We start from the raw sequence: 17,331 nt of genomic DNA on the forward strand, positions 1-17,331 counted from the left end.
TTCCATTTTTTATCTTCCTCCTTTCACTAATATATCTGAAAAAATTTTTATCTCCCTTTTTTACATTTTTAGCCATTTGTTCTTCCGCCTGTGCCTTCGCCAAACGTATCTCTCTCTTGGCTTCTTTCAGATTCACCCTGTAGTCCTTTCTGCTCTCCTCTTCTTGGGTTTTTTTATATTTCATGAACGCCAACTCTTTCGCCTTTATTTTCTCAGCCACTAGGTTGGAGAACCATATCGGCTTCCTTTTTCTCTTGTTTTTATTGATTTTCTTCACATAAAGATCCGTAGCCATTTTTATCGCTCCTTTCAGCTTAGACCACTGTCTTTCCACTTCTCTTATGTCCTCCCATCCTAACAGCTCTTTCTTCAGGTACTTTCCCATTGCATTAAAGTCCGTACGTTTGAAATCTAGGACTTTAAGTATCATGCGGCCGCTCTCCACTTTAGCCGTTATATCAAACCAAACCGTTTGATGATCGCTACTACCCAGGTGAGCACCCACTCGAACATTAGAGATACTCTCTCCATTTGTGAGGACCAGATCCAATATCGCTTTTTCCCTTGTGGGTTCCATCACCATTTGTCTGAGCAGAGCCTCTTGAAAGGCATCCACAATCTCCCTACTTCTTTCCGATTCCGCAGACGGAACATTCCAGTTCGCATCCGGCAGGTTGAAATCTCCCAATGAGGCCGGATTGGCCCATCCGTCCCAAGGCCCCGCCCCCAGGAGGGACCTAAGGCTCCAGGGCCTATTCTGATTGGCCCAGGCGCCTTAGGCCCCACCAGTAGGCGGAGCTTTGGGACGGATGGGCCAATCCGGCCTCATTCCGTCGTTGGCTGCCTGCCGGACAGGCGGGTTTGGCTCCCGTCTGTCCGGCCAACTACACAAAGGTACGGGGAAGGGGGGTGGGGGTGTCATGGGGGTCGGCCAGGGTGGTCGCGGGTCGGCTGGGGGGGGTGTTCGGAGGTTCTTGGGTGGGCGGTCGTTGGGGGGAGGGGGGTTTGCGTCGAGGGCAGGAGGGCCTGGGATCCCTCCTGCCCGTAATGTAGTGCGGGGTGGGGGTAGGGGGTCGCCGTGGCCAGGAGGGTTTGGGCTCCCTCCTGGCCCGAACAACTAGCGGGGGGGGGGGGTCGCCAGGGCCAGGAGGACTTGGGCTCCCTCCTGGCCCGATATTGTCGGGGAGTTGGGGAGTCGGCGGGGCAAGAGAGCTTGGGCTCCCTTTTGCCCCGATCGTGTCAGGGAGTCGGGGGGGGGGGGGCAAGAGGGCTTGAGCTCCCTCTTGCCCCGATCGTGTCGGGGGTGCCGCAGTTGGCTGGGGCAAGAGGGCTTGAGCTCCCTCTTGCCCCGATCGTGTCGGGGAGTCGGGACCGCCAAGAGGAAGCAGCAGGACACCAGTAGGAGCTTCTACATGATGGGGGGGTCGGGAGGCTGTGGGGGTGTGAGCGGTCCTTCAGGGTGGGGGTGCGGGTGGGAGTGCGTGCGAGCGGTCCTTCGGGGTGGGGGTGCGTGCGAGCGGTCCTTTGGGGTGGGGGTGTGAGCGGTCCTGCAGGGTGGGGGGGGTAAATCGGAAGTCGGGGGGGCATCAGGCTTTCAGGGTGGGGACAGGACTTCAAGGGGGAGAGGAGAGTCGGGGCGGGCGAAAGGAGAGGCGGGGTGGCCAGAGGAGAGTCGGGGCAGGCGAAAGGAGAGTCGGGCAGCATGCGCGGTATACGGGTGTGCGCGGTGTATAAAAATTTCTGTACATAAATTTGTGTTTTTCGCGTGCTATACCCGTGTGCACGTTTTACATGGGTGCGCGTTATCTACGTGAAAATACGGTAGTACTCTCTGTATAGGCTGACGGCCTTGAAGTATCACAGGATGAGGAGCTTTATTAAGAAATGGGAATATTATGAAGAGTGGAAGAAAACTGTACAGTGAAGGTGAAATTTGATGTATGTGGGATCTTGGGGGGAGGGGAATTACTGTTGCTGGTTGCCTTCTGTACCATAATGGTTACTCTATACATGATGCCTTTCAGTTCTGTTGTTCTTATGTCTATTGAGTTTCTGGACACTTTGTTCTGTATAATGTGCTTTGGCGAAAAATAAAAGCTATTAAAGAAAAAGCTGTGAAGAAACCTGAACACCTGTGTGTGAATGGTCAGGCACCTGCTAAGCCTCATGGGTACTATTCAGTCTTATGTTCTATTAACAAAGCTGCGCTCTGTTCATCGTGCAGACTTGTTTGTTCCCCCCAGTTGAATGTTTGAGAATGAATATCACACGAGTAAGCATGTTTTCTTGCATCGGCCTGTAGGAGTGGAACCGGGTACCTATGTATCCGAGTACCTATGCCTCTGCTCCGGAAGAGGTAAGTGACGTCGGAGGGGGGCTGGGCTGACAGACGCAGGGAGTTGCGGCAATGTTCCGCGATGACTGCTGCTGCCGGTCCACCCCCCTCTGACGTCACTTACCTCTTCCGAAGCAGCGGCAGCAGAAGTAGTCATTGCAGGACCTTCGTGCACTTCAGCGCGGCTGCCGACTCTGCTCTGGAATAAATACGGCAGCTGCGCTGAGGTACCGTTTTCAGCAGTGCGGGAGCTTCCGGTCCCGACCGGCTGTGCACTAGTGCTACCCGATTCAGGAAAAAAAAAATTTAGATTCGATTTGATTCAGCCTATTGAATTGGTTTTTTTGATTAGATTCGATTCGATTTTCCTGCCCTATTGGGTGTTTTTTTCAAACATCCTGGTGGGTTTATTTTATAGCCTCTTCACCCCTTTTATAGCCTCTTCGCCCCCTTTGCCTTCTCCTAACCACACTGGCGCTATGGTGTAGACAAAATAAACAAACAAAAAAGACTTTTCCTCTCTCTGTTAAATCCTAGCTCACGTTTGCGATCTAACACCAGCAATCTTAGTGCTTTTAAGAAGTTACTGAAGTGACACCTGTTTGTAATATGAAATATGGGAAATGAGATTTTGTACAAGTAAAGACGCTGGTCGCTTATTTGTTTGTGTTTTAAATGTGTATCATTTGTATTGTGTATGTTATATTATGAATCACTCTGTAAAAAAAAGCAGGTTATAAATAAATAAAACAAAAAAACACAAAAAAAACACCAAAACTTGGCACACATCTTTGTTTCGCTGGAGAAGAATGCAGCTTCAGGAGCTCATTATAATAACCAGTTTTTTGAAAGCCAAATAGTATAAAGCATTAAATATATGGTGGTCATTCAAAGTATCTAATCAAAAGCAATTGGTACAGCTTAAACAAAGAGAAATTGGAGGCCCCTTTAGTTCTGTATTATTTACAGTACATCATTCTTTTTCGAGATTTATGTGTTATTGCCTTGTTGCTTTGCCAAATTGGACATGTGGAGGAGACTATGGTAAGGCACTTCTTTAGCTGGAACAAAGGTAGATATTTTCTTTGAAGATATTGGAACTGCAGGGATTGAACTCTGGGTTCTTGTTTTTTAGTTTGGAGAGTATTTTTTTGAATTATTATAATTATGATGACAATGTGCTATATGGTTGTATATGAAGCTTGCAATTGGCAGCTGTTGGCTGAAATGCTTTTGATTGGCTGATCTGATTGACCCACATATATTTAATGCCATACACTATATTGTTTTCAGAAAACTAGTTATGATAGTAAGTCCTCTGAAGCAGCTTTCTGCTAAAGTGAAACAAAGTTCTTTCTTTTTTATTGTTCAAGAATTTCCTGCTGAAGGGTGAAACTTTCAGATGCCTGTCCAGTTTTTCATGAAGGAAAGCAGCCTTTTGCATATTGATCTGAACAAAAAGTCCCCTGATGTCTTTTGGAAACTCTTTACTATTCAGTGTTGTTATTTTCATTGATTGCAGAACTGAAAAACTTCTAATTATTATCAGTAACAGATGTGATGTTATTTGGAGAGTAGTAGCACCTCTTGCATTAAAGCTAAATTTGTAAGTCAGTGCATTAATAAGAATATTCTGTGGATTTAATGCCGGGCAAAACAAAAGTGGTGACAAGGAATCTCCCTAAAATCATCCTCACTTTATCTTGCGATTAGGAATTACAAATTGTTTATCTTCATAATTCAGGTGAAATACAATCTACCAGATCTTCATCGTGAGCTTGATGTACTTAATCAATGTGGGTCCACTCTGTATATTTCAAGGATGCAAACAAACTTTCTTATTCAGTATGTCTGTGCACTGGTATCCCCTTAGACAGTTCCCACCCACCAATTGCCACCCTGGACTATTACCACCGTGGCCTATTGCCATTAATGCCTAGTTTCCACCTGGACAGTTCCCCCTCGATATTACCTGTGATGTGTTCTGGTGATTGCTATAAATCCTTCTTACACTGGAGCAGCAGTATGAGAATATCAGGCTTTTCGAAGCAGTAACTTAGGGTGGGGCAGGGGACTGCTGGCAGCATCAGTCAGCTTCCGGGGAAAGCTTCCAGGGCTGTCAAAGGCAGCGTGTTCAGCTGATTGATCCTGCTAGCAGCTCAAAAATTTCAAATGAGAAGTGCTCATCCCACAGGAGGAGGGTGGGAGAAATATCACACCCGATTGGGGGGGAGAGAGGGGTAAAGGAGAAAGCCAGGGTAGTGAAGAAAAGGAATGGGAAGGGAGAAGAGAGAGAGATGCCCAACCAAATGGAATTGAGGGAAGGAAAGGTATTTTAGAGAAAGAAAGGTATTTTTAGTGATGAAAAATTATGAAGAATGGTAGGTTTGCATCATTTTCATGTACCAGTAGCCTGAAATACCTTAAACTGTGTATCTAGTGGGTAATTTGGTTATAACTTGGTTGATATTTTTGGAAGTGGATTGTGTATAGTGTGTTAGAATTTGAGGTATTTTAAAGAAACATGAATGGCGAGTACTGTTTCATGTCTTCTACAAGGGTGTCTGCTGGCATCACCTTCCTCCTTGTCTGGATTGGCACAATTTTATGAAATTGTCTTTAATATTTTGCAGTTGTTTTTTAAATATTGGCTATATGTCTAGTTTAATGGTAATATTGCTTTTCCTTATAAGTAAAGTGTATTATACATATGTTTGGTCATGTAAATGTTATGGAGGGCAATTGTCTATCATGGGGGGTGGGAACCAGTTAGGGGAGAATTGGCATAGGTGGCAATTGGTGGATGGGAACTGTCTGGGTAGGTACTGACCTAGAACCCTAGGCACCATTTGTTCCACATTAACCTCTCTCTTTACCCTTTGTTCTATCGCCATGATATTATTTAAATCTGTATATTCAAATATCCTATCTGCATCTATTGCACTGTAGACCTTGACAGTGACAGGTGAGCAGGTAAACTGGTTTGTATTTTGGGGGGATGCTATTTGTCTTCTATTCAAAGGACTAGTATAAATGTTGTAGGATCTTATGTGGGAAATCAAAGTTTGCTTAACTTTCTGTTCCTCCTGTCAGCTTGGGATGCTGCAGATTTGTTAACTGCTACTGGTCAGACTTGGAATGCACACATACAGAGTTTTTAAGGGAGTTAAGGTGTGTAACCTTTTAGCCAAGTACTGTAATTATTATAGGCGGGTGACAGGCTAAAAGGGGGGTTGCAATGGCTGGAAACTCTCCAAGGAGTGTGAATGAAGGCTTAACCCCAATAGAGGCCAATCGCAGTAGTGTTGGACGTTTGAAAAAAAATCAGGAGTAAATTAGGCTATAAAAAATTTTATAAAACTGTTAAAAAATATAGGGGGGACTTGTCCTAAGGTGCGCTAATGGATTTAGCGCTCATTAAATACACGGCCCACTGTATATCTATGGGCTGCTTGGCACTTAACACACACTAATTAGTATGTGCTAAATCCATTAATGCATGTTAGTAAAAAAAAAAAAAAACTTATAATGTGCCACTAGCTAATGTTAATATGATAACAATGAATAATACTTCCAAATACCTTTTGAAGGAACTTGATTTTGTTGATACATTGGCATATGGCACTAACAAAATTACAAAATGATTATTCGCAACCCATTAAACATTTTGCCGCTTCTATTGATACAACCCTAGGATGCATCCTACTGAGGGTGAGGAGAGAAAGAAAAAGGGCCCTCCTAGGAGGACAGGCTATAAAACCAAATAAATAAATAATAGTGAATATGCCTTGTATGATGCAGCATGGGAAATCAAATGACAGAAATAATAGCAACTGATTTTTTAGTTTCTGATTTTTCAATTAGCACCTCCTCCCCTCCCCCCCCAAAAAAAAAAAATGAAGTCCGTGTAGGATCTGCTTATCTGCTAAAGAACTATTCATGTTTTTTGTCAATATTTTTCCACATACCAGGTGTCAGGTGTGTGATGGTGGCTACAGTCTGTCTTGCGGGTGTTAACGTGTTTTCATCGTTGGCCACTGGTGTCTTTGGCTCTTCTGCAGAACTTCAGTGTGCTGGTAAGTTAGAAACCTGACGCTCATCTCCTGTGGGAGTGCAACCAGCAGGAGATTAAAATCTGAAAAAGATGATCAGTTCGATGCTCAGAAAAAGAGTCAAGAGCTGGTCTGTTTTTTTACAGCATTTACCAGTCTGACCCCTCTCTTTTGAATAGGCTAGATTTTTCCAGTTCGATGCTCAGCCACCATGGTTGGCTTTTTTTTTTTTTTTTTTTTAAACACTGGCCATGGTGTTTAAAAAATTCAAATATTCAGTACCAGTATCCTGATAATGACTGGCATTGAATATCTGGTTAGAGCAGTGACCAGCAGCATTATCCAGATAGCAGCAATATTCAGTCAGCAATCCAGAAAAGCTAGGTGAACGACATGGGACGGCCATTTTGCTGTGTTGGCTAGATATCTTATCTGGATCACAAGCTGAATATTGCTGCTCTCTGGATAAGTCCAGGGTCCTCCATGCTCTGTCCACAACACTATCAAGTGCTGTAATCTTTAACTAGCTAGTGTTAAACAGTTATATTTAGCACTCCAGCCACAAGGGTAGTATGAACAGCTCTGAAAGAAAAGGTTTGAGAGTCCTGTCCAGTGTTTCCTCACATTGTTATCTTTATTGAGTATTCATTTCCAGGTTGTTGATGGATAACATCATTATTCAAGCTGAGAGTTAGAGGGATAGGGAAAGGACCCAATAAAAGAGAGAAGGAGACCAGGGTAGTGGAAAAGAGAGAAGAAAAAGACCACATGCCTGGAGAAGGGGCCTCATACACACCTGTTATTGACATCATTGAGAAATAGCCTTGTAATATTCAATAAAAAGAAAAATAATTTTCTGATCGGTAAATTAGTAAATCAGTAGAAGGTTCTCAAAACTTTCTTGTTGGCCTGGAGGACTTTGACATGACTTTGGCCTCCTTTTATGAAATTGCGATAGCAGTTTCTAGTGCAGGGAACCGTGCTGCTCCCGACGCTCATTGAGTTCCTTTGAGCGTCGGGCGAAGCACAGTCCATTCAGTGTGTCTCCCCACGCTAGAAACTGCTTTCACAGTTTTGTAAAAGAAGAGGTTTGTGTTAAGTCTCTTAGATTCAGTCTAACAAGATCTGAGCTAGAGAATGACACGGGGACAAATTTTTCCCCATCCCCGCGGGAACTCATTTTTCCGTCCTGGAGAGTTCTTTTACAATCCCTTTCCCATTCCTGCAAGCTCTGTCCTCCTTTGCACAAAGTGTTCGAGGCTTGTGCGGTTAAGGCAGAACTTACAGGAATGAGGCAGGGACAGCGACAAAATTCACAGGGATGGGATGGAGAAATTGAGTTCCTGTGAGAACGGGAAAAAATTTGTCCCTGTGTCATTTTCTAATTTGAGCCTCTTTGGTAGACAGATCTGTAAAGACTGTTTGGAGGAAAAGTCTGAATATAGTTAGTGTAAGTGTAAAGTTAATGTGATTATTTTGATCATGCTGAAAACATAAGAGCCAGATACTGAAAAGAAATTATCTATTTTGTTTTAAGTTTTTTATTCATTTTTCATATAACAACAAGTGTACCACTTAAATTTATACAATTTCATTACGTACACACTCGATATTCCTTCATACATTGCTATACTATATATATAACATATCGTTATATAATCTTTTGCTATAATTTTGAAACAGTGTATAATATTTAATAAGTATACCAACTATTTCTCAATTATAAACCCATCCCCTCCCCTTCCTTTGGCAACTGCATATAATACTACAAGATATATTGATAAATTATTTATATTATAAGATGAATAAAATAAACCCTCCCATCCCCCCTCTTATCAATATTGTATTATGGGAAAATTATCTAGATAACATCCAGTATTATATGGATAATTTATATAATGTATTTATTTATTTATGAAAACTTTAAAGCAATCAGTATTATGTTCAGTACCCAAACCCAACATGTAAACAGTATCTTAGGCCTCAAATAACATTTTAAAGCCTTGCTAAATCATATGATTGAGACAATAGTTTTAGTTCCTCTGGCAGTCTCTTTACCAAACTTGAAAGCCTTCTTTCTCCATAATAGAATTATAATTTCCTTAGCCAGTGCTATTTATGGATGTGGTAAAATCGCAAAATATCTTTAGAGAGCACCTCGATGCTAATAGATACGGCCGGGTGGTACATGGGTAGAGCAGTAAACTATCTGGAGAATGGCAATATTCACGGTACTATCTACTTAACCATCTAGGTAAAGTTAGGCCAGAAAAAGCAAGTTGTCCTAGCTTTATCCAGATAGCAGTCTGAATATGGCCATTTATCTCGATAGTGGTGGAACTCGCCACCCTATCTGACAATTCAGCACCACTCGCAATCAGAATAGCAGTCTGAACATCCAGTTTATCTTTTAAAAATAACACCAGCTGTCACGTTTAAATATTCACATAAAGATGAAAAAGCAATCAAATAGAATGCTCCTTAAATCTTCAACAATATAGTACATTCAGGAAACACATTAACAATGAGGAAGGAAGTGCCACAGATTTAGTTTTAAAAGTGGAGAAAAGACCTCAGTATCACGGTGGATTTAATAAACAGTTCAATTCCCCGGATGAAACAGCTTCAAAAAATAATTTTGAAGATGCAGTCTAGAAAAACTTTACTTCATAAAATTATTCCTTACTTGAGTAAAAATATTAGTCATATAAATAGCAGAATAACTCTTGATAGCTATAAAATATTAAACTTCACCAAACTCAAAGCAAAGAAAAAAACAAAAACTTATCTGCAGCAGCAGGATTTTCTTCCACAAAATGTGTAAGCAGGGTGCAGAAAAGAGGTGTTTTCACAGGGTCCAAATGTGTCCACTTCCAAACAGTATTCATCAACGGACCCCCTGAGTGGGGGCTTGGGGAGGCGATCGTGGGGGGGGGGGGGTGACGAGGCCAGGTGGGCCTGGGATCCCTCCTGCCCATATCTTAGAGTGGGTGGGGGTAGGGGGTTTTGCCAGGGCAGGAGGGCTCGGGCTCCCTCCTGCCCGGTCGTGTCGGGGGGGAGGGGGTGTGGGGAGGTGGATAGTGGCAGGGGAGATGAGCCATCTCTCCTGCCATGATCATTGCTGGTGGGGGGGAGGTGGATTCTGTAACCGGTGTTCTTTTTGGCAGACACCAGTTACAGGTTCCAGCTTTTAGGCAAAGGACTGGCTCCTCCTATGCCTAAAAGCTCTTGAGTTGGGCGTTTGGGACTTAAGCTTTTTTTTCATTGATTATATGTGGTAAGTGTAGACGTTGTGGTGGTCCGGGCATTTAAACAGCTGAACGTAGAGGCAGTACATTATAAAAAAAAAAACCTCCTTTTGGATGTTTTTTTTGAGAATGGACATTTTCCCTGCTTCTACTTTCGGCATTTAGGGCCTAGACCAAAAGGGGACTTAGACGTGTTTTTTTTATTATGCCCCTCCACGCATTTACCAACAGGTATCCAATGCAGTTCAAACAAAACTGGGATAACATGTTCGGTTTTCTTTGCTCCCGTAAGAAGTCAGGCTGAAGTTTTATGAATAAGCTGTAAACGCTACAAATTAGCTGATACAAGATAAAAAAAATAATAACATTGCAATAATCCAATCAACTTGTAATAAAAGCATGGATTAACTGTGTCAAATTATCAATTGTCAGTATAGGTTTTAACTGCCAACATATATGCAAATGGTAAAAACAAGACTAAACTGCATACCCTATTTGAGGTTTAAAACTTAAGTCAACACATCACAATTAATTCCTACAGTGATTGTATGTGTAGTGGGGGAGGGGGAGATTGCTGCTGCCCTTTCAGGATGGGATCTAAAACTTTGAACCTATGGTTTACAATAAGGAGGGATTTCCCCCTGTATTTTATATCCCCTCCCTACATCCTTAGCCTAGACATTATTGTAGCCATTCCCAAACCAGTCTTCAAGGCACACCTAGGCCCATCGGGTTTTCAGGATATCCACAATGAATATGCATGAAATAGATTTGCATGCAAGTGTATGCAAATCTAACTCATGAATATTCATTATGGATATCCTGAAAACCCGATGGGACTAGGTGTGCCCTGAGGACTGGGTTAAGAGAGGCTGAACTCTAATGCTAGTTCTTAGCCATGGATTGGAATCATGGGCGTTAAATCCTAACACCAGATGTCAACATTACACAGTGGCTGTGACTTCCTTGATGCAGGAAATGGAAGACCTGACCAAAAAGTCCAAAAAGAAACTTATTAATATTAAATTATTTCACATGATAATGTAGAACAAAGAGTGCTCAATATGCCTAGGACTTTTTAGGGACTGCCTAAGGGAGGTCCATTGCTCTGTTGTAAGATGTGTGTCCTGGCTCACAAATGTATCTTGCAATCTTGGACTTCTTCGGACCCTCTTTCATTCTGGGAGACCCAGAAAGCAGCGGGGTGTGCCAATAGGCGAAAACAATTTCTTGTTTGGGGGACCCAACTGGCTTGCTTGTCACCTAGAGGGTGTAGTTTAATAATGAATCCCAAAAACCAATAGGAGTGGAGGAACAAACTTGTGATCTATAAAAAAACAACTCCACTAAATTATAGTCGCCCAAGTGGCATTGCACATTGCATGGGAGTTTCTTTAACGGAGGAAAAACGCCTCAGGTTAAAAAGAGCCAAGAAATCCACTCAACTTCTCAAACATCACGGGCTTAAAAAAAAAAACAAACCTCTGGACCGCTAATGTGTGATGAATTAAGGGTAATACAACCAGGTAAGCACCTTTTGAAAAATGTTCCCCTCCTACGCGGACCTGCGTTTCATGGTACACTAACCACTTCTTCAGGGCAATAGTGCAAAAGTACTACAATAAACCACGCAAACATCAGCTGTAATTTTGTTGAAAGAAAAAGCTATTAAAGAACGCAAATAAAGATACTGCTATGCTGGCGCGTCCCTTGATCAGCTTCAGCATTCTAGTCCTAACGCCGCTTCATTATATCCGCCCCTTCCATGACGTCGATTCTGAGAATTAGGCGTGGCAGACTCACCGGTAGGGAAGTAACGTCTAACATTAAAGGAACAGATACTGTTAAAGGGGTATCAGCTGTTAGAAATATATTAGTAGAAATAGAACCATTTAATAGCATTATTTAATTCACACAGTTGTACTGTTATTTATTGTGAAAATCTAAAGTTGCTGTAAAATGAGGCTCCGGTTACCTCCCTTCGTAGACGGGGGTATGTGGTCCAAAACAAAACACCATAACTCAGTGAACGAATGGGAAAATTGCAGACAGTGTTGAACCATGGGTGCATGATACAGTCCTCTTTTCAACGCAGTATGGTGTTCAGTGATCCTAAGTTTTAACATTCTACTAGTCTGGCCAACATATAGCTTCTGGCACGGATATATCAACAACAAATTGAGACCTGCTCTGTATTCTCTAAACACTTGTAGGGTTTTGGGCTAACTAAACTCCTTATAAGAGATATTGTTAGGACATTACTTACAAGGTGTTGAATCAGTAGATAGGAACTCGTGAGAAAGATTATCCGAGTTCATCAGGGTTCAATACCGCTAAATATACGAGCATGCCCAGCAGAAGTTACCCACTCACATCACTTTAAACACCGTGTGGGCTAATCTAAAAATTTATAATGCCAAAAACTTTTTTTCCTATTTTCTTTTTAACTGTGTTTGTTGCAAAAGCTAGCCATAGCCCAAAACCCTGGTGTCTATATAACGTATTTAGAGAAAATAAATAATTCAATAATGCTTCTAAATGACATTCATTTGAGAGGCTGCTGTAGTATTTAGCCTTGTCAGTTTTAAACCCTTAATAAAGTTGCTGGAAAACAGGAACTTATCTCAATTCTGCAAACTGCTCTTTTTTTCATTCATACGGGGGTTCCAGCTGATTGCCCTACAGAGCCCTGTTTCGTAGCCTTCGTCAGGGGCAACCTCCAGGGGCATCTCCCGATGCCGTGTAACTCCCAAAGTGTCACAATTGGTGGCATGATGCAAAAAGTATCTTTTCTGGTTAAGAGGATTCACAAATTCTGTGATAGTAAGCATGATGTCACAAGTCTTGCAGGTAAATAAATAGTAACACTTTCACTTAAATTGATGCGTGATGTCAAGTTATATGATAGCAGAACAGCACAGGCTCTACAACAAGTTGAAATAGAAGGAAAAAGCCTCAGAAAAGGGCCATCCCACCTCCACAAAAAGTGGTTTGTTAAAGGTGGTTGAGCGGTCACCTCATTGGCAAAAAAACCTTCATCAAAATTGAAAAGACTCTGTGCTGAGCTGTAGAAGACACAAAAAGATAGTAGAAAAAATTATTCGACATCTTCAGCTGATCGGTACACTGACGGTGGCAAGCGTTTCACAAATCTGCTGCCTCAGGGTGTAGCACGACCGATCAGACTTTAAAGTGGGACGCTGTGGCCACCTACTCCCCTTCCAGTACTGGCCAGTGAATTCCTCAACACCGCAGGACATAGTTGTTCTTTCAGATTCGTCTTTCTCCGAAAAGCCATCTGGAGACAATGGCCGGCAAAACATGACATGGTTGATCCCATGTCCCAATGTCGCCGGACAATTCTGGCGACTTGATGTGCTTGTGCATCATAATTAAGGACACAGATAATCTTTTATCATCTTGTTCATCTCTGCTGGTGGGAAAAATCAACTCTCGGTTGATATAACCACCGGGACAGACAGGGAAAAATGCTTGAGTACCTGAATAAATTAATGTAAACTGTTCTGAGTTCCCTTGGTATAGAAAATGGAATAAATAAATAAAATTAAAAAATATAGAGCTTACATATATGCCTTCTTAATCACATAGCCCTTTCCTCCAGCTGTTAAGACAGGTTGATATTTATATTCTTCCTTGGTAGAACATACTTGCCTTTACCTCAAAAATTGAAATATAGGAAGACTATGTTTAAGGTGAGGCAGGTGAAAACTCCCAAAATGCAGGAACGTGTTACGATCAGTAATCTTTCTAAACACTGTAGTTTGTAAATTACTGTTATTCACTGTAACTCTGACATCCAGAAAGGATATCTCATCTTGACTACATTGCATAGCAACTTTTAACCTGGAGTGTTGATCATTAAGCCATACTCATCCATCTGTAGCTTGTCGCCCATCCATACAAGAAAAATGTCCTCTTAGTCCTGCTTATATACCTTAACAGTTTAAACATGGGGGATTGAAAAATCAAGGAATGGTCATTCATTCTGGCCTATAAGAGTGGAGCTCTATGCTAACATAGACCGAAATGCTCTTGACTGAAGCCTGCAGAACTTCAACCTGAAGTGAACTACACTGTTTCACAGAGAGTCCCCATTTTGCATTCTTTCTATGTTTTCATACATTCTTCCTCATCCACATGTGTCCTTGAAGATAGCAGTTCGACAGTAAGTAGATATTTTTGCAGAGTTGGAACTGAAAGCATAACAAAACATTTTTGTTAACATAAAGAAAAGAAACCAGTGTGATTTTTAAAAGCGGTAGCTGAAAGCATAGGGCCTGACATTAAGCTAGCAGTGACTGCCACCAACATTAAACCCAGAAATACAATGCCAGGACACATCCGGGCCCCATTTCTGGGTTTTCGGAGTCAGCACTTAGCCAGCCATGGGTTACCGCATAAAGACAGGACTGCGATGCAATGCAGATCTTGAAATTAAAGTTCAAGTTATTAATTTTCTAACAGTCTCAGCTTGATTTATTTCTATTAAGTAAAAGACTATGGACTCCTTTTACTAATGTGCGCTAGCGTTTTTAGCACGCAATAACCCCTGCGCTATGCGTAAAAACTAACGCCAGCTCAATGGTGGCATTAGTGTCTAGCGTGCGCGCTAAAACCGCTAGCGCAGCTTAGTAAAAGGAGCCCTATGTGAAGCGACTGGACCCCAGGGAAAGTTATCCTTCTGCCTACCATGATTTAGCCTGGCCTCAGCCTGCGCTCAGCTTGAAATCAGACTTTTCTTTTTGAATATCCTGGTCACGGGTACCTGACCCAAAGACCATGCTGGTACCCAAAAGAGTTGTGAGTAAGACCAGAGTTACATTTATAAAGTAGATCATAGCTTAAGCACCTATGACCTGGCACCTATGGCCAAGGCTGCAGAGTCACAAATGACAAAACAACATTTTAAAGACATTAAGGGGGAGCAGAGATGAAATAACACTGAGATGTGAAGGAAATGGGACATAGCACTGCTGTACAAACTGGGTACAAACTCTATCGTGAAGACAGGTCAGGTCAGAAAGGAGGAGGAATAGCCTTATACATAAAAGATAACATACACTCGACCAGAGTGGACACAGCAGTGACGACCAACAAATTGGAATCACTATGGGTTAAAATACCGGGAAGGAATGGGCCCGAGATAAAGATGGGCCTGTACTATCGTCCACCTGGGCAAACCGAAACAAACGATGACGAAATGAAAGCCGAGATGAAGCGAGAATGCAAAAGCGGTAGCACGATTGTTATGGGAGACTTCAACTATCCCGAGATGGACTGGAGTCTTGGAAACTCAAAATGTGCTAGGGAGACCAGATTCCTGGAGGCCATACAGGACTGCTTCATAGAGCAGCTTGTCAGAGAACCGATGAGAGGGAATGCCACTTTGGATCTAATCCTCAATGGGCAAAGAGGACCTGCAAAAGAAGTGGAAGTAGTGGGGGCGTTGGGAAACAGCGATCACAATATGATCAAGTTCAAAGTTGAAGTAGGAATATCGAAGGGGAAGAGAACCACAGCGACAACTTTTAACTTCAAGAAAGGAAACTACGAAGCGATGAGAGTAATGGTAAGGAAGAAACTTAGGAACAGCTCAACAAAATCGCAGACTGTAGAGCAAGCCTGGTCTTTATTCAAGGACATGGTGAGCAAGGCGCAAAATCTGTATATCCCCAGATTTAGAAAAGGATGCAAAAAGAGCCGAACAAAAGACCCGGCGTGAATAATTAAAGAAGTAAAGAAAGCGATAGGAGTTAAAAAGAATTCATTACAGAAATGGAAAAAGGACAAAACCGAGGAAAACTGGAAAGAGCACAGGAAGCATAAGAACTGCCATCTCCGGATCAGACCTTTGGTCCATCAAGTCCAGCGATCCGCACACCTTTCGCCATCACCTTTTCAACCTGTTTGACCACCTTAAGATCATCACATACAATCACACCCAAGTCCCGCTCTTCTGTCGTGCACATAAGCTCTTCACTCCCTAATCTGTACCGTTCCCTCGGGTTTTTGCAGCCCAAATGTGTATGACCTTGCATTTCTTACCATTAAATTCTAGCTGCAAAATTTCAGACCATTTTTCAAGCTTCGCCAGGCCTTTCTTCATGTTATTCACACCATCCGGCGTGTCTACTCTATTGCAGATTTTAGTATCATCTGCAAAGAGGCAAATCTTACCCAACAACACTTTAGCAATATCATTTGTAAAAATGTTAAAAAGAACAAAACCTTGAGGCACACCACTGGTAACATCCCTTTCCTCGGAGCGATCTCCATTGATCACTACCCTCTGTCGCCTTCCACTCAACCAGTTCCTGACCTAGCCTGTCACTTTGGGACCCATCCCAAGGGCACTCAGTTTATTTATTAGACGTTTGTGTGGAACACTGTCAAAGGCTTTGCTAAAATCTAAATACACCACATCTAGTGCACATCTTTATTTATTTATAAACATTTATATACTCTCTCCTTGACTTCGGAAAAGGCCAATCAAGATGGCATATAATCACAAAACATTAAAAACCCCAGTTAACATAACTGATAAACATGAAGAAAACAGCTGCACTTTTCCAGCTTTCCTAAACCACAAATCCCACTCCACCCACTAAGTTTCTCAGGCAACTTATTCCCCTCCAACACAACCCTTATCCTAAATGCCTTCTTTCTCCACAGAAACAATATTAAGAAGCCAGTTAGCTGTAATTTGACACAAGGGTTTGGTTTGGTTTGGTTTTTTGCTACAATATTTTCTGTACAATGATCAAAGCAGTTTGTTAGACTAGGGAAGCAGTGTATAAATGATAATAAACAGGAGCACTGAAGGGAAGATTAAAAAAATAATAATGTGAATTTAATCATACCATCAAAGCAGTAAAATTCATCTTCTTTATTGAAACCATACCGTACATTTTCACTGATGGGATTTGAGAAAGACCCCCAGATAAATATCAACAATATATACTGCTGAGTTAAGCACCAGCGCATGCCTGCCTCTGGAAAAAGTGCTTCCTTTGGGGTGTGCTTAGGTGCCCTGTGGCAATTTTGCTCTCTGCACATGCTTCCCACATGCTAAAAAATAGTCTTTTTTTTTTTTTTTTTAGCACTGGGGGCGGGTCAGGAAGTGGAGAGCAGGCATGTTTTTCATCAGTAGGTTTCCATAGCTATATTGCCAAGTAGTACATGAGCTATTATCACCTATAAAATAGGTGGCAGTAGGTATTAGTACACCTAATGGGAAAAATAGCATTAATGCAGAAAATGGGATTTTTGGCCATTTTACTACTGCAGTAAAAATGGCTTTAGCGCTCGGGAAGATCCGCATAAGGGCACAGTGAGGCCATCTTTTTCCACAGTTTGGAAAAAGGGCCCCATTGACTGGAATGTTCAGACTTGTTAACCAGCCAAGCAAACTAACAGCATGTGCTCCAGTGGTAAGTAAACTGGTTATAGGTGAATATTAGGATGCCTGTGGAAAGCTTCCTCTAAGGTTACATAGAATTTTAGAGTAAGCATCCCACAAGCATCCTAGTACTCGCCTATAACCAGTTTACTTACTGTTGGAGTACATGTTGTTAGTTTGCTGGGCTGGTTATATATGGTAACATTTTATATATCAATGTAACCACTTAAAATTTATACTCGACTTGATTTAAAAATGGAGTCACCCAATCATATT

The 17,331-nt window shown here is 42.0% G+C and overlaps 1 protein-coding gene across 7 annotated transcripts in view; it reads left to right on the forward strand.

Annotated features, from left to right (window-relative positions):
* The window catches only part of RBPMS (RNA binding protein, mRNA processing factor), a 572,887-nt gene that overhangs the window by 530,015 nt on the left and 25,541 nt on the right, over nt 1–17,331 (forward strand). For 5 of the 7 annotated variants that reach the window (XR_004536566.1, XR_004536565.1, XR_004536564.1 and 2 more), the window contains one exon: nt 6,307–6,411. The exons of the other annotated variants lie outside the window; for them this stretch is intronic. The gene's annotated coding sequence lies outside the window, so the exon portion shown is untranslated. Of the gene's footprint in view, nt 1–6,306; nt 6,412–17,331 lie in introns of those variants that run through there. 7 annotated transcript variants of the gene reach the window in all.

Source organism: Geotrypetes seraphini, chromosome 1, assembly GCF_902459505.1.
Source record: "Geotrypetes seraphini chromosome 1, aGeoSer1.1, whole genome shotgun sequence".
NCBI classification, from domain to species: Eukaryota; Metazoa; Chordata; class Amphibia; order Gymnophiona; family Dermophiidae; genus Geotrypetes; species Geotrypetes seraphini.